Source organism: Poeciliopsis prolifica, unplaced genomic scaffold, assembly GCF_027474105.1.
Source record: "Poeciliopsis prolifica strain line A6 unplaced genomic scaffold, Auburn_PproV2 SCAFFOLD020, whole genome shotgun sequence".
In the NCBI taxonomy this organism is placed as follows: domain Eukaryota; kingdom Metazoa; phylum Chordata; class Actinopteri; order Cyprinodontiformes; family Poeciliidae; genus Poeciliopsis; species Poeciliopsis prolifica.
Window position 1 is genome coordinate 3,441,179 of NW_026562395.1, and position 27,958 is coordinate 3,469,136.

Consider the following 27,958-nt stretch of genomic DNA (forward strand, 5'->3'; position numbering starts at 1 on the left):
TCTTGTTGCGCTTTCAAATAAAGTCCCATTAAAATTCCACTTTACAGCTTTTTGTGGCCATGCAAAAAAATGTGGGAAAAGTTCCAGAAGTTGTAAGACTTTTAAGTGTGACGATGGATTCTACTCTGTGCGTCTCTTAATGGAGCCCTTTGGGGATTTTGATATGTGTTCTGAAGCAGAAGTCGTGCCTTTATGCTCCAGAGATCCCCGTTATTGAATCGGATCCATCAGTGAAATGTTCCCAGTTTCCTTGCTTCTTAACACCTTGTTTTTGCAGCATCGTGGGTTTCATTTTATTTGTAAAGAGAACGCTTCCCAGCTAATTTGCATGCTCATTTGCAAACTTCTGACACTAAACTTTGGCGAGGATGCATGAAAGGATCCCTTCCTCCCTCTGCAAGGTGGTATTTGTACAGATGGCTCTTGCATTATGAGCTGAGAATATACAGCTGCCTGAAAAAAAGTTGTGCTGTCTTTCTACTTCTTCTCCTGCCTTTAGTCCCATCAGACGTTTCACTATACAGACATTTTTTGGGGGTTTTGTAGGAGCTTTCAGGAATCAGTTTGCCGATCCTTGGCACAATGCGTAAAATGATCCATAATCCGGTTGCTGTTTTCATCATCTTCGCTTTGTAAAAGTGACGGTGAAAAAATGTGTTGCCTTAACCTGAAAAAAGTCAAGGTGTTATCTTACAAAGAGTTTTTTTTCTGGTCATGCTAAAGTTGATTTTTCTTTGATTTTATTGGGAAAACATGTCTTGCGGTGACTTAAATATGAAGTGACCAAAACCTAGCAGTTGGAAGAGGTCTAACTCATTTTTGATCAGAAGTCTTTTGAAATGATGGTAGGAGAAAAGACTGCAGTCACTTTTAAGAACAGGAGAAGAAATAGAAGAAGTTCAAATTTAGTTTGGGTTGTCAAATGTATCAATACAAGTTTGGGGGCCTCATAGTTCAGTTTCACAAAGGCTCTCCAGAGTTCAACTACAAGTCTCGGGCCATTTTCTGCATGTCTTCCTGTTTTTTATTCACCATCTTCTTGTCAAGTTACTATATAATAAATATAGCTAAATAAATATAGGATCTAGTATAATCCTAAATAATAACTTTGTTAAATATGCCTAAGCAAGCTGCAGAAAAAAAATAAATCTCACAATTTATTTTAGATTTATTTGCGGTTTGCAAATAAATAACTGGATATGTGACTTATTGTCAGAAATGGTGCAGCCACCCTCTTGAACTTGAACTCGGTCACTGGAGTTTCAACAACTTCCAGTTAACTCTTGCTTCAACGTCTTATTTAACTTCCCTACATCAGAGGGTGACAGACAGTTTTGGGCCTGATGATTCCTTTCCAATGAAACAAGTCTCCCTACAAACCAAAACAATTTTTGGAATGGAAAAAAAAAAAAAAAGGATATTCCCAACCTCAAAAACATAGAAAATGCATTAAATTGAATAAACTCCACCACTTCTGATGAGAAAATATCCAACCACTGCTGTGTCAGCTGCATCAGCACATTACACAACTTCAGTGTTGTAGACAAAAAATGAAATCTTGTGCACCCGATTCTTGTTTTGTTTTATTTTACTTAAGTCAAAGGCTTTATTATTAGTCCACCCTGTACAAAGGAGCCTTGAAATGCGTTCACTAAAATGTAAACGCTTGTCCACACTGACGAGTGTACGTGCTTTTCTGAGCAGACCGCAGCCGAGAAGACAGATTTGCACCGCCGACCACCAAGTTGCAAACAAGGCATTGGCTGCTACCTCTTAAATAATATCTAGACTGTGTAGTCTGCGACTAATCTTCATTCCAATTACGGAGCCAAGTAAGAAATTTCGTCTTGTCCCTTAATCCCACTGATCATTTAGCTGCATTTTTAAATTCACACTCTGAGATGAACAGTTGTATGCACGCACACACGCAAACACAGAAAAACACCTACAATCTCACACAGACACAGAGACACAATAGATGGCCCACAACTCTGTGGAGCTGTGATGTAATTAGACTTGGTAATTGGAAAAGAGCGCTTCGCCACCTGCAGCAGTGAGAGTGTGGGTTTTGTGGTCATCTCTGCAGAAATAGTCCTGATAATTGTTTTGGATTCCAGAAATCCATGAAAAAGGACAGATTTGACAGCACAATTTCTCGAATTACATCTCAAACTGCAAGAACGCAACAAAATATATATATCTATATATATTTTTAAATGCTGCTGTAATAGGAACCTTGTGAATATTTGCAGGGTTTGCATTCACATGACTTCGCCCGAGTTCGGACGGGAATTTAGCCATGTAGGAAGCACTAAGCACAGCACCTTGAGAAATGTTCGACATCTGTAAATCTGTGTTAAACAGAGACAAGGCGAGAAGCACTTTGATAGCTTCCGAAGGTGATGTCATTACGAATTAACACAGGCCAAGAACCAAAGCCCAAAGGTCCCCCTGTAGCCGCATTTGCATTTTTGGAACGCTTCAAAGGTGAGAATCATCCTGAATATAAATGTGGCCCGTCTCGATGTAACACAAAGTGTTCCTGAAGGTGTCTCGTTGAGGATATTTGCTGTGATCTACGTACTTAACGCGCGGCTAATCATGGACTCAAAGCTCCTTATTAATGATTTAGCGACTTCTTTGCAGACCACGTTTTTGCAGAAGACGATGTTCTGAGACAGAGGCCCGGCTGTTTCATTTCCAGCCAGATATGGATTTCCTAATGGATAAACACAGACTCGCTGTCTCCTTGTTTCCTCGTAATAGGATAAATGTGTCGACTCTCCCCTTTTCTGTAATTCTGCTCACAACAAATGCTGCCAGTATGAGGCTCCTGCTCTGTGGTTTCTCCTCATAGCTGCTGAAAGCCTGTTTCAAAAAAAAAAATAAAATGTTTGACTCTTAACTACGAAAATGAAAACATTCATTTGATTATTATTTGATCTTACTGGACAGATGTGAGTCATGAAAACTGCAAAAAAATATCATTTTTAAGCATTAAAATTGATCTTGTTCCACTGTGAAGACTGATTTATTTACGTTTTCTATATTAAAACTGTATAAACTGCCTTATTATGAAGGTTTTGTTTGAATTACAACATTTTTTTTAGAGTTAGTGTTGCATGTATTCAAGCAGAAATGTAAAAATTGAAATTGTTCTCATTGTACTCAATGACCAGCTGCACTGCAGAAAATATAAGCGTGTGTAAAATATGATCAAAGCTCCACAAGTTTTGAGATTGTTTTGTTATCACCTTAGTTAGCATTTTCTTTTGCAAAAGCAATAAAGATTTTTTTTCAAGACAGACATTGTTTAGTAGAACAAAAAACAAAACAAAACAAAAAAAAAACTACAAACGTAGTCTCTCCTGTGAAATTATAGATGGTTAATATAAATTATAGACTATTTATACCTGCTAACATAGTGTTCTCTCTCATGGCTTTGACTTTTTTCAGTTTAAAATGTTTTAAGTAGCTACACTCTCCAAAAAGCTCACTCTGGTACCACAATGTACATCGCTCAACATTTTAGCTTATGGATTATAAGTAAAATATATGAAACTTAGAAACCAACTTTGCAGGATAGCCCTCCTCAGAGAACAATCATCTTTTTCCTCACCTAAGTTTGTTTATATAATTTTTTTTTACAAACCAATGCTCATAAACATTGAGCGTTTTCCCAGTAGCCTAATCTCTCCACTTCTAAAATCTGCTGCTTCCATGCAACGCAACATGATCAAGAATATCTCTCAAGGCTTGACTTTACTTCCCTTAATCAACCTGACCTCAGATTCGCTTTTTGCATTTCACACCAGTTAAGCTTTTTATTTCTTCTTTTTTTTTTCCAGCACTACTATCTGCACGTTGAAAATGCAAATGACGTACACAGTTTTACTTGGTCTGATTTCACATGCATATTTTAATGTCTCGCGCACACAGAGAGAAGTATTAAGTGAATAATTGAAGCACTAAGGTTGCTACGGTTAGAGTACACCAGACTGCAGACCCAGAACTACTCCATTAAAGGAAACAGAACGAGTCATTCCTCCGCCCGTTCTGTTTCAATTTCCTCCTACTGAATTATGCAGAAAAAAAAAGATACGACCTGCAAAATAAAGTGAAACTCATGGAAGCCATTTGTTTTTTAGTCCACTGCCCCCTGAGCCCAATTACCACTGTTTACATCTTGCAGACTTTGTCACGTAGAGTAAAGGGCATGAATAACACAATGCCCTGCAGAACCTCTGGCACTAGTTAAATAGATGCTGAAAAACCTGCAAAAATAACAAAACATTTTTTATTATTTTCTTTTTTGCACTCCCACACAAAATTTCATGAAGACCTTTTTTTTTTTAAATTCACATATGCATCTTATTTTCCCCCCCCCCCCTCTCGTTTAATTAGAATTTATGTCACAATTACTGGCAACATTTTTATCGGGCTATAAATTTGGCATGGCCACCAAATTTGCTTTTGTTTGAGCATAAAATAGTTCATCCCAATGCTGGCAAAAGAAAACAAACAAACAAAATGAAAAAGCACAACAAAACACAGGGAATATCTTTCTCCTGTCCCCACAAATACAATATCCTGCAGCGTTACTTACAGTCGGACAACAAAGGGATATTGTGCTGTTTTCTGCCTCTTACAAATCTCATATTACATTTTTCAGAGCTGGACATCTTCCACGGCTTTCCTTCTTCCCGATTAGAGTCACGCCACTTAAACACAGACCCATCGGCTTCAAAATGGCCCCAGAAGAGCTCCACTCCATCTTTGAACACGACGCCAGTGTTCCTTTGGGAGGCTCACTTCATAAAACCAAAGATCTCAGATACACCGCTTTAGTTGTTAAAATGCAAAAAAAATAAATAAATAAAAAAAGCCCCCCATTTTCTAATTCAGCCAAGTACCTGCAGGCTCGGATTTGCCTCCGTCGGCTCTACAACAAATTAGCACACACCATCGCACATCATCTCGCTCCCTGCCTCTCGCCGAAAGCCACAGCTGAAAGACTCCTGAAATGACTGCAGAATAGAATTTGACCCTCGATAAGGCCCGCCGTCTATCCTGCCAAGTGTGACATTTTGATGCAATGCTGGATGTCTGGGGACTCAAGAGCTACTCGAGTATTTTATCCCCGCATTCGAGAGCGAGGATAAAATACTCAAGGTGTGTACCAGCAAGTAAGACACTACTATTACTATAAGTGTTTTTTTGTGTTTTTTTTGCTACTTTACATAGAATATGTTTGACATGTGCAAAGCCCAGCATAATATCCATACTCTTGGAACATTTCCGCATTTCGGGATGTTGCAAACGCATACTTCAACGCATACTTTGAGGGAATTCTGCGTGAGAGACCAACACGGCGCGGTGTGGCGGTTGAGATGGGAACCGACATGTTGGCACCAATATGATTTTGTTGCATTTGAAAAGTGTGGCATGCATTTGCGTTCAGCCTGAGTCAATACTTGGTAGAACCGTTTTGTACACTTCTATGTCTCTACCTTTCTGACACTGACCCTTTCTTCTTCGCACAATAGCTCAAGCTACATCAGAGTTGAGCTTCTGTTTTGAAACCAACATTCTCTCTGACCAGGCTGGTTGTGTTTTGTTGACTTTTATTTGTTCACTAATGTTCTCTAAATCTCTGAAGGTAGCTCATTACCAGTGAGTTAACTTGTAGAATGAACTGGTTGCGCAGGATTTTATTCAGGGATGCCATATTTTTTGAAGACTCTTGTTTCTGCTTTATAACATAAGTTATTTCTCCTACCATTTGTAGTAATGTTCTAAAAAAGTGAATGCAGAGTCTTTCTCTGGATGCTTTTTTCCTACTTTTTCTACTTATGATGCTTGGAAACTGAACTGAACTGAACTGAAGGGAGTGATTTTATTGCTCTACCTGTTTTCATTGTTGAACACCAAAAATGTGCTTGAAATGTTAAGTCCCATTTGACTTTTTAGGATTGTTTTCACTATGTTGAGCAAAACTTTGTAGGGCAGCTGAATATAACTGAGTGCTGCAAAGCTTGTTTTGACATCATAAAAATTTTACAAGGAATGTGGAAATATTTGCCAGACTTTAATCCAGATGGATGATCGTGGCAAAATAAGCAAAAAATTAGGGAAAAAAAAAAAAGAAATAGCCTAAGTGAACATTTCTCTGTTGGTTTAGGAAGCCTCTGCAGACTATTCCCTGAAACTATAGTCCTTTGGGGAACCTTTAAAGAACCTTCCCTTACGGCTCCCTGAAGGTTAATGGTTGCCGTAGAACTTCGGGGAGCTTTTTCCCAGAGCAGAGTTTTGATACCTCTCCCGGGATGAAGCACAGCCATATTAATGACGATCACTTTCCCTTTGGGCAGATCCACCTTTTGTGTTTCCTGGCTCTCTGCAGCAGCTTACTGGGATAAACTGAGTCATTGTTATTTCCACCTGGGCTTTTGCTCACTGCCAAAAGTCAGAATATCTGAAGGGGTGAAAAAAAAAACAAGAACTCAACATAACAGAAAAATAAACTTTTGTACATTGGTAGCTTAGGTAAATATATATTTTTTTCATGATGTTTCTTATTTAGAAGTCAAACACCAATGAGCCACTTTATTAGGCACACCGGTTGAAAGGTTTGCGAACACAACTGCAAATCAACCACTTACGTACAACTCAATGCGTTTATGCATCTAGATGGGGTATAGATGTCCTGCAAAAGCTCAAACTGAGAATCAGAAAGGGTAAGAAAAACCCTTAAAGAAATGTTGGTGCCACACATACTGGCCTGAGGATGGCAGGCGGGTTTTCTGCAGAATGGGTCACAGTCCAATATTCCAAGTGGCAGTTTTGTGGATGAAACACCTCTTTGTTATGTCAGAGGTCAGAGGTCAGACGGCAGGTTGGTGTGAAACGCAAGAGAGGCAGTCGTGGCTCATACAACTACTCGGTGCAACAAAGGTGTACAGTACAACATGTCTGACTGAACAACTTGTTGAATTTTGAAACCGATGGGCTACAACAGCAGAAGGCCACACTGGATGAAACTCTTGTCTGCTAAGAACATTAAAGCTAAACGTCATACAGACTTGACTTTGGAGTGATATTCAAAAGGTTGGGTGAAAATGACAATGCAGGGGTTGTTTTAATTGCACAGGTTGAGCGATTTTGCAGAACTTTTAAAGGCCTCTTTTAGCAGGATTGTTAGGATGGTCCAAAATTTATTTCATCTTAAACTGGTGTCTTTAAGTTAATTATACTACAGTGGGCTTTTAGATGCCTTTCGGTGGGATGGAAAGCTCCACACTAACTGCATGATCGCATGTCAATTAATAAATTAAGTTTGTTTTTATAGCACATTTCAGCAACAAGGCAGTTCAAAGTCCTTTATATCGTAAAAGCACAAAAAACGTCATAAAAACAGCATTCAGTCAACATCTGAGAAACTACATTTTGAACATCGAAACGCGTTGAATGTTTTGGTCAATGTTACAATAATTTTTTTCCGACAGACATTTCACCAACAAAAAATAATGAAAAAGTAAGACTTTCCTATTCTTAAGTGTAAATACAACATCTTATAACCAAATATACAAACACCACTTGTTCCATTTATTTTGGTTCTAAACAGGTGGGGTTTGAGGAGCCTTGATTAAAAACAACTCCGTGTTTCAGCTGGTTTGGAGTTTTATGGACACTTGCTCCACATTTATGGCGCACAGAAGCTGTCAAAAATGTGCCAAAATTCCTAAGGAATGTTTCTGACACCTTTTTGAATCTATGGCACTAAGAGCTAAGATGGAAAGGAAAATGAGAGGGGGGGAAGGAAAACAAACAAACTGGTACCTAATAAGGTGGAATGTATTTTTTTAATGTGAGGCTATTCTCCACTCCGCTAACAATGTGTGGCGTAGGTAGATGTAGACATAAAATGTACACTTGATTTCACCAATTAAGTGTACATTTGCAGAAAGGAGTCCACTAAAATGTATGCATTCAGTCATCCTGCTTCTTCTTCTTCTTCTTCTTCTTGAAGGTTGTTGTCGGTATTCGAAGGAGGTTCTGTGGTCTGAAACGTTCTTGTCCGAGTTAATTGCACATGTCGCAGCCGAGATAGCGGCGAAGCTATTCGAATGTTAAAGAGCTATCGGTTTAATTGAATTGATGTATAATTAATGAATTGCTCGCACCTGTCTTGTTGTGGCGACGTATCGCCGCGACCTTCACAACAACATTAGCGCATCATTCGTCATCTGTCCCTCTGGCTGTTGTTGACCAGGCCACACTGCTCTCTCTGTGGTCAGGAGAAAACAACAACAACAACAACAACAACAAAACAAGGGACATTGATTTCAGGCTATTTGTGCCACACCAGAGAGATGCCTGTTGATTTTTCGTTCTGGCCCCTCTAATTAGCCACTGATTTACAACCAGGATGCAAAGTGAATGTAATTACCAGCGTTTAACCACCAGGTAGGACAAAGAGACTGCTCTGATAAACCAGTTCGTTTACCCAGTGATGCTGGTGCAGCAGTGCATGCATTTTATTTCAGTCAACCTTGAAGATTATTTAAGTTTAACCCAAGAACACGACGCAAATGTTTAAATTCACACAAACTATTAGAAGCCTGGCGGGCCACCAGGCTGTACTTGTACCCCCACCATGCTTAGTAATTTATTAGTTGACCGATGGCCTTTTTTAAGACTTTGTAGTTAGTTTTTAGATATTAATCTTGCAGTCTTCCAAATATGCATAGTTGTCAAATTATATATTTCAATTTTCTGTCAACTTTGAGCATTTTTTGACTCAAAAATGGTTGAATGCCGAGGCGCCTTGAGCACCAGACTTGGCAAGCTTTCTGTGTTTTCCCTTGCCTCAAACGTAAGCCAAATGTTTAATGGAAATATGAAACGTTTGTGCAATAAACTAATGGCATATATTCATAATGTCTTAAGAATAATCTTTCCTCTATATACATTAAAGTTCAGATTAATAAAGCACCTGAGGCAGAAGTATTTGAGTATTGACAGAATCACAATACACTTCGGATTTATCTCGGTCTTCACCATTAATGTCTCCTCTCTTTGACTTGAAAGTGTTTCTAACAAATGCAAACAATACTCTAACGTTATCTCAGTTTCCACAGACTACCCTGAATTTCAAAGACATTGTATGAGTTGGAGACAGTAGAATACAGCAACTTAAAAGTCCACTTCTTTGTACTCAGGTAATACGCAGAGCTGCACTGTCACTTTAAAGTAACAGTTTTACAACAAATGTACTGTGTTTCAAAGGCATTGAGTTGAAGAGAATAAAATACAGGAAAATAAAAGTCCTTTGGGTTTGGACAATGTTTTTTTTTTTTTTGCTTGGAAATCCAGCATCAGCACAAATTCTTTTAGCGTTCCCTTAGCTACTTGCTCTGCCAAATAAACAAAATGACTCACTAAAGGGTTTAGGACTCTAAATGTGCATGTGTTGACTTTGGACTCGCTTCAGGATTTGGACATCACGACTCGCATGGAAAGACTGAGAAGTACTTGTGATGGAAAATAATGACTCGTTCCCACCTCTGTCCTAAGGATGCGGTTTTGGTGCTGCAGTCATTAGTCTGGACAAACAAGATCGATGGTTGCAAAGGACCCCCTCTATCACAACAGACACTCTCTGCCGAGTCCTTGGCAAGAGAACCATGACTAGTAAAAATCTTGATTGTATTTTTAATGAAGGCATCTTGGCCTGATGTCTGTTTTAAGAAAGAAGTTAATATTGCTCAACTTGAAACTTTTAAAATGTATCCTAACCTAACAAAGTGGCATTATAACCTTTTTCGTAATATTCACTGAGTTGCAAACTTTGCTTCAACACAAACTTTCTCAACTATAAGGTCTATAACATCTCTGAACTTTAACCAAAGTTTATATTTATTCATTCACAATGCAGAATGCAATCCTACTTGCTTTGATTGTTCACGATTAAGAATAAAAGTTAATGAACCAATGTCTCTGTTTTTGAAATTCTAATCCAAATATCTTAGGATTCATTACCAAAACAGCTCATTTAACATCGTTGGAACTAAATCCTCACGAGCATCACATTTAAGACTTCTGCTTCTTTTTAATGAGTCGTGCAGCTGTTTTATATTTGACATCCCTTCTATTGTGTCCTGCAGGATCGGGAATTAAAACCAAAATGGCGAGTTAGGACAACTTTCAGAAGACAGCTTGGAATAGTCATCAAGGTATTGTTTTTTGTGTGCCATAGGAGTTGAATAGATTCAACTAAATGTGGATTTAAAGGAGACCCTGTGGCGGCTGCTAATGATCCTAGTGAACCTCTGGAGATGACGGCGTACTGATGCAGGTCGTCAGGTGCGTGCAGTTACGCAGAGCCACGGGGTGGTGGCGCTGGAGGGCTTGTGTCAGCGGAGCGGAGTGAAAGGGGAGGAGCAGCATCGGGAGTAAAGTGGCCACACTGTGAGCCTGCCAGTCCGTCCGAGCGAGTCGCTCACAGCGCAGATCCGCCGCTGCCGCGCAACGAGCGCACAGAGACGCGTCCACCCAGTCCCGTCCTCTGGCCACACTTAAGTGACGAGCCTGGGCCGAGCACCGAGGGGGGGTCTACTCGCAGAGCAGCGCACCGCCACTGCTCAGTGTTGCTCCACTGGCTGTAAAATGCAACTGCGGTCTTTGCGGGATAAAGACAGCGCTCACGCATAACCATCGCCGTCGCGAAACAAGGACAAACGCCCGGAGGAGGAGGGACAGGAGCGGCGAGCGGAGGCAGAGGTAAGCGCTCCGTCATGTCAGCGCGCTGGCTCCGTGTGTGTGCGCCGGGTTTTGACATGCTTTGTGCTGGCGAGGAGTTCCGACGCGGACACTTGTCCTGCCACGAATGAATGAAGGAGGAGGATCATCAGTTTCACTGCCAGCCCTTAGCTCAGGACCATAGCCTGACAAATGGTGTGTGCGGGCGCCCGCTTTCTGCGCAAGCGCTCCTGTAATTGGCAAAAAAAAAAAAAAAAAAAAAAAAAAAAAGAAGAAAACTTCAGGTGTCAGGGGCTGTTGTACAGCTAGAATGGCAAGGATCTAATGCCAAAAAACTACTAGTTTAATTCGGGACAAAAACTGTTACAGTTAATGTAGTGATGCTTTTAATGGTGCGCACATCATCATAGATGTATGTTATGTTGCTTTGTTGAACTGTTTCTGTTTTTATAGTCTAATCTTTTCCCAAACACTTTTAACGCCAATCCACACACTATAGCAACAATATTTTTTAGATCCCTAGTCTTCTGCAAATCTGGAAACTTGGAGTGCATCATCCTTCTGAGAGGAAAGCATTCCTCCCCGTAAGTCCCATGTGTTAAAGCAAGGTACTGCTGTGCAACTGTAAACATGAGACTGTAGTGACATTGTTTATCTTCCTGCCCTGGCGTTAAAGCAAAACTTTGCAGCCATCTCCTCAGTGGTCCTGCTGCAGACTACTCCACGCGGTTTGTTTCATTTCCAGACAGCCAAAGTCTCCTGAAGAAGCGGGTTCATGACACATTATTAGCGCCGTCTGTATTTAGCAAGATTTATGGTGAACTTGCATATCCAACATCTCACTTGTCAGACTTTGCTGCTGCTGGAGCTTTGAGCGTGGCTTACTGTTTATAAATAGATGGCGAGCAGTCTGACTGGCATGTTTCTTTTCCTGAATAAATGCACCCCAGTGTTGTATTAATAAACCGAGCATGTGGGGCAGGAGGAGGACACACTTCCCCACTGATGACATTTAAAAACCTAGCAGGCTATCGCAAATCAAGGCGGGGGATTAAGGGTTTAGTCCTAGTCCTCTCAGAGCAGACGGGGGAGCTCTGCTCTCGCTGAGGTAAGACAATACGTTTGCCTCAGAGCTGGAGCCGTTTAGCGGGGGTCTTCTCACCTCATGCGTGTAGTATGAATAAAGATATTTAGAGGAACCACTGGGCTGTAGGTGGTTAATCACAAGGCGGTAATACAGAGGTGTCACATTGTTGGCATGGAAAAAAAAGGGGGAAAAAAAAAAGTGCTCTTAACACCCTCTGTGATGTACGTTCAGCTGCAGAGCTGTCATTGTTTGGGCAAGAATTGCCTCTGTGGAACCATCATGGCGTTTTCGGTTTGTCACCAGCTTCTCTGAAATAAACTCAATCAGGGATAATCCTTCTCTATCAAATGTGCTTTGGTTTGGCTTGGGGAACCACTTTGGCCTGAGGAATTAATTTAGAAATTACCTCGAGGAATTTATCCTATTAGTAATTTATCCTATTAGTAAGGGCCGGACACGCACACATAAAAATACCCGAATCTTGTTGTTGTGGTCAGCAAGTTGCAATATTGTCGCTCAAGGCTGCTTATTATTTGTTTAAAGTTGCCCATGACGAATGATTTAGGAAGGGGAGACTTCTGTGCTCATTGGTCCGCTTTCCCGTCCGCTGCCAGAACGACTCGGACCTGCCAGGGAGCCCTACGGCGTGCGGCGAGGGATGTTGGCAGTGGATCATTTGGGTCCTGTGGGTTGTTGGACGAGCACTCTTTGGCTTCCGGTGCATCCCTTGTGAGCCTGATCAGGCTTTGGGGTCCACCATGAGTGCTTTGTTTCTTGAAGCTCTCTATTTGAAGTTAAGAAAGGTGATGTATTGTTTTTGCTGTCACTGAGGTTGTGCTTGATCATTAGTGATGGCTGTTGTATCAGAAGCAAACGGGTCTCCAGCTAGAAATTAATCCGGTAATTATTGGACACCCTTCTTTAGTAAATGCACATATGAGACAAAGAGCGTTTAAAAAAAAAAATTAGATTAGATTAGCTCCCACTATCTGTGGCCTATAAATGCATCGACCAACATAATTCACTTTGCATCATTGTTCTTTTAAGTCAAATAAAAGTCAAAGGTTAGGTTCATTCTCAGATGTATACACTTTCCTTCACTTTCTGTTGGATCCCACTTATGCTGCATATGTTTTTTTGTCTCTCGTGTATAAAGATTTTAAATTGATGAAAATTGGAATCAGAAGGTTAGTCCTCAAAGGAAACAGGAAATTATTATCGGGAAGGAAAACCGTAGCAGCAGCAATCAGGAGCAGAGGAGCGACTGCGCTGCCGTCCACGGCTCCGGCAGCAAAAGGGACAGAGCCGTTCCCATTGTCTCTCGGTTCTTTGAAAGTCGCACGCGTGATTCTTCTGTTTATCTACCACTGCTAACCAAAGCAAAATATTGGCGTGAGAATGTATCGACCAATTCCACTGATTCAGCTGGAGCCGTGAATATTAGAAGGCCAATCTGGAGTATCGTGCCCTCAATCAAAATGAAAATGAAGAGCAGTTGTGCATGATTTTGTGCCTTTGGTAAGAGATGAACTCCATTTTCTTCAAGGTTAAAAGGTTTTTCTTTTTCTTTTTTTTTATGTAGCCACCTTTGTAAAGAGGCGCCCTTGCAGGTTTTTATCCATCTCCTTCACATTGAGTCCGCTTCTCGGCTCCGTTGAAGCATGCGGGCAGAATCCGATCAGTAAACCTGGTGGTTCTTTTATTTTTTCCCCCCTGTCTTGTTGACTCTGAATTTGGTTGTTACAAAAATAAAAGCATGAATGTTGAAGTTATTTATTTATTTTTTGAGATTGAGAAATTGTAATTTAAAAAAAAAGACTTTTATTGAAGGATAAAAACATGCTTGTATGCTTTACTTTAATATGGAGACGGAGGGTTTTAGAAAGCTTTTCGGTCCCACAATGAATGTAGCCTGTCTTCTTAGAGATTTTTCTTCAAAGCACATTAGCATACATCCCAAAAATTGCAGCAAAGTATTGGCAGGCTGTCTTGGTGCTTCACTTGCAGCACGTGATTCATGCGAAATGACACTTTTGCATGTTTTCTTTTTATTTGTCAAAAAAATCTGCAGAGAACAAATTCTCGTGTGTATGGAGCTCCTGACAGCCACATGATGACGTGACAATAGCAGAAAAGTTTGGATATTTCAATTATCTTATTTTCCACTAAATATTAACCACACAGCTTCAGCATTCTCACTGTCTTCATTAACAATAAAGTCACCACTCCTTTGCAAATCTGACACAATCAAAACTGAATAGTTATTTTGTTGTTGAAGGCACTCGTGACAGTGACTGAGGATCTATAAAACAAGAAGCACATAATGTTCTTGCAGTTCACAGAAATGCTTGCAAAGTCAATTAATTTCATTTATGAGGTTTTGAAGCTAACAGAGCCAGGAGAAGCACAGTGCCACAAGAAAACGGGCACAAATTGCCCACTAATGGACATTAAAAGAGAAAAACTAAAATGCGTCAACTCAGATTAAGAAAAGGAAAATAATATTCAAAATGGGAAGCAGAAACGCATCTACTCTGAGTAGAATGATAATACTACAAATAACGTTAGTGATTTACAATACATAAAATTTGGTGCTGAGGACTGACTGCATTGTGAATTTTTTATAATCCATCGAGGGATGATATATGTGATGTATAGTAGCTCAGAAATTCCCAAAGATCTTAATGCAGCCATACTTTATCCTTCTAAAACTAGTCTTGATGTTTAGCATCTGTATCTTATTGGAACATCATCTCATGTCTAAGACTCAACAATCTACCTCCTGATATAAAGTGAAATGGAAGATGTTCCTCTATCCTCATTGTATAGGCCATTGGCAATGAAACATGCTCTTATGCTACCACCGCCTTCCTTGGAAGTTCTTAGACTTAAATGCTTCACCTCAACTCCTCCAAGCCTTCTTTGTCTAAATAATTTGGTATTCTCTGAACTATTAAAATTTATTTGGATTTTAAGTACGGACGAAGAGACTTTTAATTTTTTTTCAAAAGAAAGATTTTGGACCACAGTTATTCCAAAAGCATGCAAGACATATTTTTTATGATTAATCTATTAGACTTCTTGTCTAATAGTTAGTGATATGATTACAACAGATTTGGTTTTCATATTTATTTATTTTTTGACAGAATAGAAATTCCCCAATCACTTTTAAAAATTCAGTCCCTCTCTCTCCAACATTGGTATAATAAATACAAATCTAGTGCCAGCAGCTGGCTAGTGTTATGTAGCTCACTGTTGTACATTAATCTTTCTAAAACCACAATATTTCATTTCTGTTGGTGAACCCAGTTGCTAGGGGTAGGCTTTATTTCTTTATTTTCTTATTCTTTGTTTGTTTTTATTTATTAATTTTTTGTAATTGAGGCCATCCTTTTGTATCCCAGCAGTATCGCTTTAGATTCCACTCTGCACACTCGGAGTGCTGAGTGGTAGATGAGGGCAAGCTGCTCATCAAGATGCTGTGTTTCGTTTTTTTTTTTTTTCGTGCTTAAGTGGGGAGAGATGCAGTTTAAATGACACCAGAACTAAACTTCGATTATCTGAATCTGCTGGTAGTAACAGCAGGATCCAATCTTAACATTGCAGCCAGCAGTTGGTTAATTGATCTGAAGGCGCCCAACTCATTCATTAAAAATTTGCATGGGATGCATAACCGTGGCAGGTTTCAAAAAAGATTTTTGTGTCAGAGCATATGGAGACACAGGCTTTATAAAAATTAAAATTTAAAAGATTTTTTTTATGTGTTGCATTGATTAGCTGTGTTCATATTTGTTAAGGTAATTTATTAGTTTTCTTAAATGAAAAGCAGTGGTTTAGTTTTTCTTTTCCAACAAGAATAATGAGGATTTCATCTGTTTCTGCCAAAAAAGTATATATACTATGTGTGAAGTTTATATTTTTGTGTCTCAGATTTTTTTATTTTTTTTTTCCCAGCAAGGAGCAATATTGCAGCTTGGTGGTGCTGCTTACACTCTGCTCCAAAACAGAGCACCACCTAATGAAAAATTGGAGAAATCACTCTATGCTGACAGGTATGGAAACCCTCTGTAAGGACAAGGGGGGGATGGACACGGATCAGGAATTTCTTGAGTGAATTTAGCTTCTGTGCTGGCAGATGTGAATAAGTCGCCTCTACTTCTTCCTCCAACCTTTATGGCTTTATTGGATTTCAGTGGCAGTGATATCTCTGCTTGAAAACGCAGTTAATATTTTGCATCAGCTGCCATTATAAAGCGTAATACACTTAGTAAGACATGAGGGCAAGAGGCTATGAGCGAATGCCATGCTTCCAAAGCTCTTTAGAAATCAGTGAACTATGAAAAGCGTGCTCTTCAGCTGCCCTCTTGAACACAGTCACTGAAGGACTCGTGATGTTGGTATCACATTTCTAAAAAGCTTGCAGTTTCCCTGTTGAGCAACCTGAATGGTCTCAATATGCACTAAGCTGTGAATCCACTGAGACTTTGGTTGGTAGAGCCCTTCCACTCTTGTTTCTGTCTTTTTAAGCCACCTTTTTAATTCTGATATATTTTGATATAACTTGCAATTCTTTATAGATGCCATATTTATTTAAATGATAGCTTAAAAGCTATTTATTTGATAGCTTAAAAGAATAACACTGTGCTGTGATGTAATGTTTAGCCTTCCTGTTACCTTCTGAAGTGTTACTCACTGTTTAGGTAGCAGCCTAAATGAAATTCTGAAATGCTATCAGTGAAAATAGTTTCCTGTGAGTTCTTTTCCATGGCATAAACCACGTCCAGCCATTTAAGGTTAAGATTTTCAGAACAGGTCTATCTATAAAGTCCTTTTTGATTAAGCACACTGAACAGCCTTGTTATCTTGCTACTCAGTGGCATATCATTTCAGCCTTTAAACTCACCCAGCTTTCTATTTTACATGGTTTTACTAATTATTTATCCAAATGAAGGGGGAAAAACAAAAACCACCGTCTCATATTTTTTTACAGTGGCAGTCAACACTCGCATGAAGTCTCTTCTATAATCAAAAAATGCTAATCTTGGCACACAATATTGTGACTGTAGTAATAAAACACAAGCCATGCAAAAATTGCTCCCTCTTTTGTTTTTTAAAATGAACGCAAGCAGATTCTAGTGGTAATTTCTTTCACTTGGGTTTTGCACACCACACGATGTTAAATGTTTAACTTTGTGTCTTCTTTCAGATCAACTTCTGCACTGGAGAGAAGTGTTTTTTTTAGTGTGTAGGTATGAAATTTTTTTTGTAATGTCTTTTGAGCTGTCACTGACCAGTCAGGGAGAGTAAAGGTGAAAATCGTCTCTGATCGCTAGCCATATGTCTTTGTGCATCTCTCTAAAGCTGAGTGATTTATTGACCAAAAAATAAATGCAACAAAATAAACCACTCACTGAATTTTTCTATACAGTTCCAATATTTGTCACAGTACAACTTTAAGATGACAGTTTAGTTTCTAAGGTGGTATTTGTTACAATACAAGAACATTTTTTCTTAAATTTATTTTTAAAAAAGTACAAGGACACAATTCTGTAAGTCTCCCGATATTCTTCTTGATTGGCCATGTATACTGTCCATTTTTAATTGAAAACATACTTTTGTCATTAATAGTTTCCATTTTCTGTTGCTTGATAAAATTACTGTAATTGTTTTATTGGCCTTCTCTAATCTCTACCTATTATCTATACAGCATGCAGTTTGTGTTTTAGGTTTTCACTTTAGGTTATTTATTTATTTATTTATTTAATTAATAAAATGTTTTCCAAAAATAAAAACCTTAATCAAGTTTTGATAGTTAAGGCCTTTTCCCAGCTTGTCCATCAGCAGTGCTTCTCTGGAAATTAACCAGAAGTCAAATAATAATAATAATAATGACAATAATAATAATAATATAGCATACTAGGATACACAAATACAGACTTAAATATTCCCTTTAAGCATATTGTGATTTAATAAGCAAAACTCTAAAACGAGTGTGATGAATGCCCAGAAAGTGTGTGAATTTCCTGAATATGATTGGGCAACAGGGGGCAGGACTCTGGGTGGACTCCGGCCTGTAAGTCTAGTTCTTGGGGCGCCGGGCGCTCTGGGGGGCTACGTTGTGGAGAGAGGCTCCACAGGGGGCAGGTTAAGCCTGTTAGCTCTAGAAGAGAGGGATATGGACATGGAAAATCTTTTTTCATCTTGTAACCCCTCAACACAACAAAACTGCTGCTGCGTTTGGTTGTTTTGTGAGTGCCCCATTATTCTCCAGCAGTGGAGAAAAAAAAAAAAAATCAGTGCTTTGTGGTTGCTTGACAGCCACGGCTTCCCCAGGAGCCCTTTATGAACCTTTAATCATTTTTATAGTGTGCACTTCATTATCTTAGGTGTGTTTTGCAATAAACATCCTTCAGTAATGTAACCTCCATTCCTCGTTAAAACGAGCAGTAAAAATGGAAATGCATCAGGTTTTATTGGAGAGTATTGAAGGAATCGGGTGTATTAAATCATAATTTAAAATAGAATAATTATATATTTTTTATGAAGCAATAGGGCTGGAGCAGGGTTTGAGGGGTTCGGACCTGGAACAGGTGTAAACCAGGCTTTAAATTACCTCAAGAGGAAAAGTATCTTCACTGGAGGCAACAACACTTGAACCTGTTTTAATTTAAAATATTGCACTAAAAAATGGCTTAATGAGCAATCTTTCTTAGTAATTGACCTGTATGCAAAATTAGTATTAGTCGTTAGATTTTGTTTGCCTTCACCCCGTGATATAAATCTCCATCTTTTTCCTCTCAGTTTTACAGCTGATCATTTCTCTCCGGTAAGCAACGAATGCATAAATGGATCACAATTATTGAAAGTGTACAACAGTGGCTTACGGCCATGTCTGATTTGCATATTCCAACAGTGGCGAGTTTAAAAGGTGGCTTTTCAGTTAAGAGGATACATAAATCATGTGTTTGCTAAAGGTGGAATGTGCATTCGTAACGGCGGCCTATTTATGATCTGTTTGCCTTTGCCTCCGATGTTCTCTTCCAAGGAACACATCGGCTTATAAACCACTGGCTTCATCCCAATTTTGTAAAGCCACGAAGCATGCACTGCAACGTTGATTAATTCATTCTGGCAGTGGATTCTCTGTATAAATACCTGCACCACAATGACCAGGATCAATTAATTGACTTTACAAATTACTGCACAACATATGGTAAGAAATATTAAAGAGGGCAGCTTGTTTATTTGCAGACTGATTGCCTGTTGCAATGGTACACAGCTGCAGATGGAGTGAAAACCTACTTCATCATAATCCTTCCCCCCAACCCCCCATAACGCACAGAAAGTTTGATTGGAAAAAGAACCCCGAATGAAGAAATCGCAAGATCTCAATTTATCCATCACCAAACAAGCTGTTATTTGATGCAGTGAAACATACCTCTTTAAAGGAAAAGTATTTGGAGTTCTAGGTTTAGGAGTTTAACCTTTCTTCACACTTTTATAGCTCACAGGAGCAGACTTGAAAGTCAGGCAATTGCAACTCATATTCGCTGCCAAGGAATGGAACAATGGAAATCAGAGAGAAGTAAACTCCTGCCCGGAAAGACATAAAGGGCAATGTCTCTGCCTGGTCTGTGTCCAGCTCGTGCATTTTATGCACGGCAGGTTGGCTTATTTTTGTATTCAAAGACATGCAGGCCTCCTCCACAATAAAACTGCCCATAATGTTAATAAGGTGGCAGCTGAAGGTGGCATTGTGAAGATATCCTTTGTCATTTCTCTGTGCCTGTGGGATGGAGAACTGTTTTGTCACTTGGAGGAGAATCCTTTTCTCATTTATGAGACCAGCCTATCCGTTCCCCCTCTTCATTTTACATGGAATTATTTTCACTTGAAAAGAAGTCTTCTTTTATTTTCACGTTTTATGTGAGGAACAATCCACCTGCAGTCATTCCATCTGCATTATTTCACTGTTGTTAAAGAAAATGGGTCAGAATAGTCTGTTTTTATGAATATTCCTTTCGCCGCTTATAGAATCGGACAACAGCTCGCTCTCAAGTGAAATAAATAGTCCACTCGTAAATAACTTCAGCAACCTTTGGAGAATGGAGCCAGTGTGATGGCAGCCAACTTTGATTATTAATGGCGGCTCTCTATCTCTCAGGCCTAATTGGTCTCTGCTGATTGCTGAACGTTCTGATTAAGAAATGCCATTAAAATTGATGTATTATGCCTCTAAGTGTTTTTCCACACTTAGATAGCTGCTTCAATCAATTGATAATTGCATAGATGATTTGTAGCCGGGCCTGATTCTGACAAGTTTACAATAATTGGCAAGACGGAACTTTTTGTGTGTGTGTGTGTGTGTGCGTGCGTGCGTGCGTGTGTGTGTGTGTGTGCATCATTTACATACAGATTCTAGCAGATTCTAAATTGATTAAAATTAAAATTTGAGATTAAAGCAGATTCTAGCGTGAACTAAAACCGTAAGTCACAATATTTTCTTTTGTACCTTTTATGCAAATCTTTACAGGCTTTCTTTTCTTTCTTTTTTTTAAAAAAAGTTTTCCTTAATTACATATTATGAGGTATAGCAAGGCTGTCCTTGGTGACTCTGATAGAGTCCCTGTGCTTTATTACAAATAAGTAAACAAATAATTAGAAGCAGAGGAAAAAAAACCTATAGGGAGAAGTCAGTGAGTTGGTTAATGATCCTGCTTTGTGTAGAGTTAATGGAAAATGTCTCTCTAATTTTCTGACAGGGTAAACATTTTCCCTGTAGGGTTTATTTTTTACGAACTAGTCTTTCTTAAAGCATTGCAGCACAGGCCACATTTATCAGCACCTCTGATTTAAGGAAGAAAAAAACAGTAACCAGCCTAAATAATAAATATTCATACTATTTAAATAAACCTAACCCCAATTTATGTGCATACAATAGGTAAAATTAGCCCTTTAACAGAATCACAGATGTCGCAATGATTGGTACCGCTTCTGTTAATAGATCAGATGATCGCTGTTTTGGGTCAATTGAGCACTTAGTCCTCAGTTATGACACTGAGAATGAAGAGATATTTGACCATTCCTCTCTGCAGAAGCTCTAGAAATTATCTTGAGCTCATCCAGCAAGTTTTCCACAGCATCTAAATGGGAACTGAGGGAGCCGAGAAACACAAATTTGTGTTTGCCTATATGTTTCAGAGATCAATCTTGGTTTCATCTGACTCAAAACACACATTTCCAGTTATAAAGTCCCTGGAGAGTTTGAGAAATGTCTCATGAAAAGGGCTGGTCTGAACTGAATGGATTGCTTTGCATTTATAGTGTGTTATGGTTGTTATGGAGACTTTGTGAAACATTCAGGGCTCACAAAGTCTCCATAATGTCGCCTTCTCATCAATGAGCTGCAGATGAATGGATATTAGTTCCTAACCATCCTGCTCAGTGTGTGGCGGGACAGTAATATGGGTCATTTATGGTCATTTTTGGAAGAAAAATACTTGGAAATTTTCTATATATTCTGAATTTCAAGTCCTGCTTATTTTTATCGCTTGGCTGAATATCAACCCATTCAGTGAAACATTTAAGGAAAACTCTGAAAGTCGCTTCTAATTTATGCAACTGTTCTAATTTTGAATGCTTTAAATTAGTTTGATTACATAAACAGCCATATGTCAAAACTCTTTAGCACTTACACTCTGCAGTAGAAAGTGGAAACTAAAAAATAGAGGGGACTGCTGTCTTTTGTCATCCTACCGAGGAGGATTTGTCAAGATTGCTTTCTGTAGTTGCACAATTATTACAATGGCAGTCACACACAAAAATAAAGCAGCACATCTTCATTCACCGTTTCTCATCTTAAAAAGAAAAAAAACTAGTCAAAATCATGTTCTACAGATTGTCTGTGGTGATGACTTGAAAGCAGATTCAGCAGAAGATGATGAATGAGCGTTCGATGACATTTCACTTTTTGAAAAGGTTTCCCTGCCTGTGCTGCCTCATGCGGTCGTCTCTATGCTGCCACTAGTCCTTAAAAAAAGGTCCGTATCGTCAGTGCGTTACTTGGAAGCAGCCAATGTGTCAACCTTTTCTTTTTTTCCTTCTTCTTTTTAAAAAGCTACTTTTAGGCAGTGGACGTCAAGGAGAAAGCGAACGAGAGAAATGTGTCTGCACATCATAAACCACGCACAAACAGAAATGCTGTGATTATGAGCTGCCCAGCATAATAGCAGCCTGTCAGAGGCTCCAGGTTTTCCTGCATTTATTGAAAGGAACTAAAAAATTGTAAATAAAAGCCACTCTCAGCCCGCATCTGATTACACTAGAACATGAGATCAATTCCAACAATGTGTATAATTTTATTCATTTTCAGAAGCTAACACTAATTTAACGTGCCTTCTCCCTTGTGCTGCTTTTATAAGCAGTTGCAAAGGCGTGCTTGAACACACATAAGGATTACATCCATGCGTGATGCATTTAGATTATTAAAATGGTGGAAATCCTTTTGAGCCTAAAATAGGATTTTTCTTTATACCCACAATCCAGGACTGCAAAACCTCCATGATGGCAGTCGTGCAGCCTTAGTGACTGCTTTGGCTTTTTATTTATTTAACTACCATCATATTTCAGTACGGATTTCTTCTTTGCTGCCCCCCTGAAGTTACCTGGTACATTTTTTTTTCCGACCACTTGAGCATTTTTGCTTTGTCTAATGTTGCAGTATCGAAAACAGCGAAGACAACGTAAAAGCAAATATGGCTTTCCAAATTTTTGAGACATGTGTGTAGGTTTGAGACACCCTTAGGTGTCTCAAACCTGACATCTACAATCTTGCACCCTATAACGGTTCCTGGTTTAGAAAAGCCTTCCCGTAGTATGATGCTGCCACCACCATATTTCAGATAAACTCCTGGTCAAACATTTTAAAATGTAATGGGACAAAATGTGAATAATAATAATAAAAATCTATACATATGAACACTTTTGCAAGCAATAGTTATTGCTTTCATTTCCTCTAATCAAACATTTTTATTCTTAACTGCTATTAAAACTCTTGTTTCTCCCCTTTTTGAAATTGGACTTCAAAAAGGAGCACAGCCTCTAACAAAGAATGAGATGTGGTGACTTCCAAAGGCTGCCACTGGGAATCACATGATTGCTGGTTTCTACTAGCACCAGCATTGTTTTTCTTCTACAATAGGACCCTTTGAAATGTCTCTCCTCACGCAAACCGTCCCTTGAGTCATCATCTTAAAAAGACCACGTTCTTCAGCTACTGCGGTATATGTTTGATGCCATTTTTCTTTTCCCCCCTACAGTTTCATCTCGCCGTTCATTTGCCTCCAGAGCGTTTCAGCCATATGCTGTCAGCTTGGCCTTATTCCACTGCTAAATTATCTGTCTCTGACCTCTGATTCTCTCCCGACAGTTGGAGAGTTATTGATAGGTTCTGCATGATGTGCCTCTGTGTAGTCATTCATCTGTTCTCCACACCAAAGATTGCGCTAATAAATCTCTTGATACAGATTGTTCCACACTTGATTGTTTTTTTGTTGAGTAAAGAGATGCCTGTTTAGTTTTTTTTTTTGTTTTGGGTCCATTATTAACAGATGGTGTAAACAAAAAAAAAATGTTACAGCTCAGAGATTTACATTTTTGGGATTTAAGGCTCAACTTTGTCACCAACTCCTGTTGTTTCTGCAGGTGTAGAGGACAATACTCCAAAGGTCTAATTTGTCTGTGATGAGCATCCCCATCCACCGGAGACCAAAGGTACGGTAAGATACAGAAAGCTCATTATCTGATGTACTAACAAACATCCTAATATTGGTACAGACGAGCTTCAGGGAGTAAAAGAAAAAAGCCCGACACATTGATATCAAAACCAGACATGTTCTGCATCATAATTTTTCTGCCTTTTTTTTCCATGCTTAATTTTTATTGGGGAATTTTAACTAAGGTTATTATTTAAAATGGCATTGGTTTAAAAAAAAAGTTACATTTTTCTCTTGCACTTCATTTTAGTGCTTTGCATGGATTCATGTTCCTGAACATGTGATGTTGGCCTGGTTTAGTGGGGGGTTGATTGTCTGGAGTTGATGATGTACAGCATCATTAATATTGTTTGACTTTCCTGTCATGCCCAGAAAATTAGCTGTGTGTCCCCTCTATTTTTTTTTTTCCCCCATTTCCCAAAATAATCTTGCAATTATGTGTGCAAACAAACCCACGTTGGTCTCAGAACAATTACAGGGTTAGAATCTGGTCATTAGGAGATAGGATTACTCCTCGACGGCGGGACCCCAGGAATGCACAAACCTCTCTGGTGGTCTGCTCACCACTGATGAAACAGAACTGAATTAATGGGGTTGCCCACTGTGAGGACTGATTAGAACGACATACAGCCTTTGATCCCCGAGCGAGGTGACCAGGCGTGCACGCCACAGGCATCTTTGTGTTTCTACCAGTGATTATGAGTCGTGTGTATCTGCTCGTCCTGGGTCAGTGCATCTCTGATGAGCAGGACTCATTTTGTGTGCTTTTTTTTTTTTTTCTGGGGTGCAGTCTTCACTAGAGGGGGGCTTGAGTTGCAAAAATCATTCTGCGGTATTTAGCTTGCGTCCCGTGGTTGGTGCCAGCTGCGTCGGGTTTGGTCTCAGGGTGTTTTGTTTCATGTTTTTGTGAGGTTGCTACAAATTAATGGAAGTTCTCTAAACATTTTAAAAAAGCTCATGTGCGGTCAGAACCTTAGCATAACTTTGCTGTTTGAACGATGAAATATTCAGCAGTAACACTGCAGGCTTTCGCTTGTGATGCAGGCAAACGTCGATGCAAGAGGCGCGCCAATCTTTGCGGCATATATCCGATCCCTGGGGTCTGTGAACTTCTCGACTTCAGAAATCGGTTTTTGAAAATTCTTAAGTACAAGCTACAGCTTTCAAAAAAAAAAAAAAATTATGTAACCTTCCATTAGTATGCAGAGAGAACATTCAAAGTAAAATACGACTTTACAAGTTTGTAACAAAGTCAGAATTAGTAAGCAATGTTTAAGCTGATTTTTATCCCGTTGTAGGAGTGATTACTACAATAAGATTGGTTAGTAGTAACTCTAAGCACAATTTCTTCCAAAAGGTGCCAACATTTCAAATCCAAACTGCTCCACATGCTGAAATGGAGCAGCTGGGCTCTGTTCAGCCTCATCTAAGGTGTAGTTCAGGTAAATTCTCTTATTACCAATTTTTGTTCATTGAAAAAGTCAGTAAATTGAAAACACCAGAAGGTCAACTTGGTAAAGGAGTGAAAGGACATAAGTGAAAAGAGGTATGTTGAGAGTTTCCTTTGAGCTTTGTGTTCTGTGTCAATCTTAACATGTTTTTTGCATCAGATTGTGGAGACATTCTAATTTTTAAATTAGAATTTCAACAGAGGATCATTTGCTCTTGTTTCTGCTATGTTGGCACCCACAAACCGTGGTCCTGCTGTCTTTGAATTGTGGAATTAATTTGACATAGTGACAAAACCAAGCAGTCTTGGCCCCCTATAACATGTCATAACCTTACAGCTGATCATGATGATCACTTGCAGATTATGGATATCATGTAAGTTCTGTGGCATCCTCAAAAGTTTATTATTTCAGACAAGAATTTCCATTTTAAATAGTTACAAGTTTTTGTACTCCAGCTCATTTTTAAACAGTTCACCTGTACTGAAAGTACCTTAGTTTTTGTCATTCGCCTCCATCCACCTAATCTTTTGTGCACCGTTAGGAGCAGTACATGAAGTCGCAGTTGTCATTGCAATATTAGCCTGTGTGATAATGCGTTCACCAATATGCGCTTGTATGCAATATTTGGTCGGCTGTAAGGTTTCAGGTGTTTTTACGTGTTAAAACTCTGCTTGCTCATAAATATACTTTGCTGGCTGCGTTCCTCTTCCTTTTTGCCCAAACTTGATACAGATCTCACTTATCAAGAGCCAAAAGCTCAGGGTAGAGGGAAGAAGGGGGGCATAAAAATGACAATAGAAAATAAAGGGAAGAAAAATGTGAGTTTATTACAAATGATACCATCATCATAATAATAAAAAATAATATTTCAGGGTCATGTTTGCTAATATCTTTCAGCGTTCAGTTTCTTTGTGTATGTCCAACTAGTAGAAGTAGATACTATTACTAAGATTATTATATCTTAAGATGCAAAAATCCTAATACCACATCCTCCTGTCACACCAGTCCTTCAGGCACTGGTGTTCTTGTAGAAGATCTTTTTAGACTGCAGAGGATCTTTCTGATGTCATTGTGTGGGCTGCGTGTTATTTCTATTTTCCCCATTCTCAGCATCTATTTTCAAAAGTTCTCTCATTTAAAACACATGACATCTTCACACTCTTACGCTCCCTTTTTCTCCTGGAGGATAATCTGTTTCAGTGCGATACCTTTTTTTTTCATGACATTTTTGTGCTTTACTTTCAGCTTCACTTTACTTAGGTTTGATGTGCTGGGGACGCTAAGGCCTGCTAATACAGTTAAACCATTGCAAAATATATCAAATCACAGTTTGTCATCACAATATCAGTGTGTCGGGTAAGGTATTCCCTGATAAGTGCTCGGCTTATTTAGTGGAATATTATATTTCAATACCATGCATTCAAATTCTGCGTGCAGATCATTCATCTTGTGTATATTAACTTCGTGTCCTGAGGAGGATTTTTACTGGCTGAGAGTTTAAAGCTTTCAAAGAGTGATAGTGACATTTTGATTGGGAAACAAAATAAGCCTCAGGAATTGCAATAATAACGCTATTATATATCATCTTAATATTCAACAGTCGGCCAAGTTCTGTTTGACCGGCCACTTGACATTTGGCTTAACTTCTTTTTCTTTTTTTGGTGTTATTGTATATATTTTGTAGACTGATGCCATCGTTGATGTCATAACTAGACTGAATTGAACGTCCGTTAGAATGCCTTGTCCATTACTTATCCACTGAATAAATGTAAAATTATCCTCCATATTTTATTGACCCCAGTGGGGTGCTACCAGCCTAACAACCTGCAGATTGTTTTACATTTTTATTCTAAGCTGCTGCAGCTGTTCTAATGCCAAAAACATTGGTACCATTTTGCTTTTTTTTGTAGTGCACACACTGGAATTTTTTAAAGGAAGCCCCGCTGTGTTAACCTGTCTGAACTTACTATGCTATTTGCATGCTAAGTAGAAAGGGTGAGCAAACCAAACTAAAATCCACTCCTGATATTCTTGGGCTGATTGTGCTTTAAATCCTCCCTGGTGCATCAAACAAAAAAAAAAACAAAAAAACCTAACTTTCTCAAAAACTGGCAAATCAAAGCCATCGAGAATAACTCTGACACCTGTGTCGTCTGAAATATGACACTTGTCTTTGTTCCATTTTTAACCATGTTTCTTGTGATATAATGGTCATCATTTGGCCAGTTTGCCCCGCAGTGAGCTGCTTACGTGGGAGCCCCCAGACATTAGACCGGAGCTGTCTGCCAGAATCACTTTCAAGGCCACCTCGAGTAATGATAGATGACAAGCTTCTGCAAGGAGGAAAACAGGTCCCCTGGTTGCATGAAGAGCCGCTCAGACAAAGGTGCCCTCAGCTGGCTGCTTTCCTGAGGAAGACGATGGGTGGGTGGAGGTAAATAAAATGCTACAGGGAATTGTGCTGCAGCTAATGAGGAGAGTTACGTCCCTCCTGTTGAGGAGAGCAGTAAATTATGAGCCTGTGTGGCGACTCCTACTTACTAGTTGACACCAATTAATCCCCCTGGTCACCTTGTTCAGGCTGAAGATGAAGTTGTGTGATTTTACTATCAGTCTATAGGAGCTCTGAAATGAAGTTTTTGTTTTATCACTTAGAGAGGTAAGCATGTTCTTTTAGTCACCTAAATGATTGGGGTTAAGATGCAATGTGTGTTTAAGGGAATGATGAAAAGTCTGTGATTAGGGTTAATGTGCAGCATTACACACAAAGTTACCCATATCGAAGTAAATTTACCGTGTTGTGAAAAGTGTTCACTGACTGTTGATATGTTATCATCATGGAGATGTTCTTCCAATTTGCACAGGACATTATAAATGTTTTAAAT

General features: G+C 39.1%; 1 protein-coding gene across 2 annotated transcripts in view; it reads left to right on the top strand.

Annotated features, from left to right (window-relative positions):
• Window positions 1-10,485: 10,485 nt before the first annotated feature.
• The window catches only part of LOC129368995 (kelch-like protein 29), a 250,869-nt gene continuing 233,396 nt past the window's right edge, over window positions 10,486-27,958 (top strand). The window contains exons 1-2 of one of the 2 annotated variants that reach the window (XM_055044230.1): window positions 10,486-10,782; window positions 23,552-23,625. The gene's annotated coding sequence lies outside the window, so the exon portion shown is untranslated. The remainder of the gene's footprint in view (window positions 10,783-23,551; window positions 23,626-27,958) is intronic. The other variant, XM_055044229.1, reaches the window with a different exon arrangement.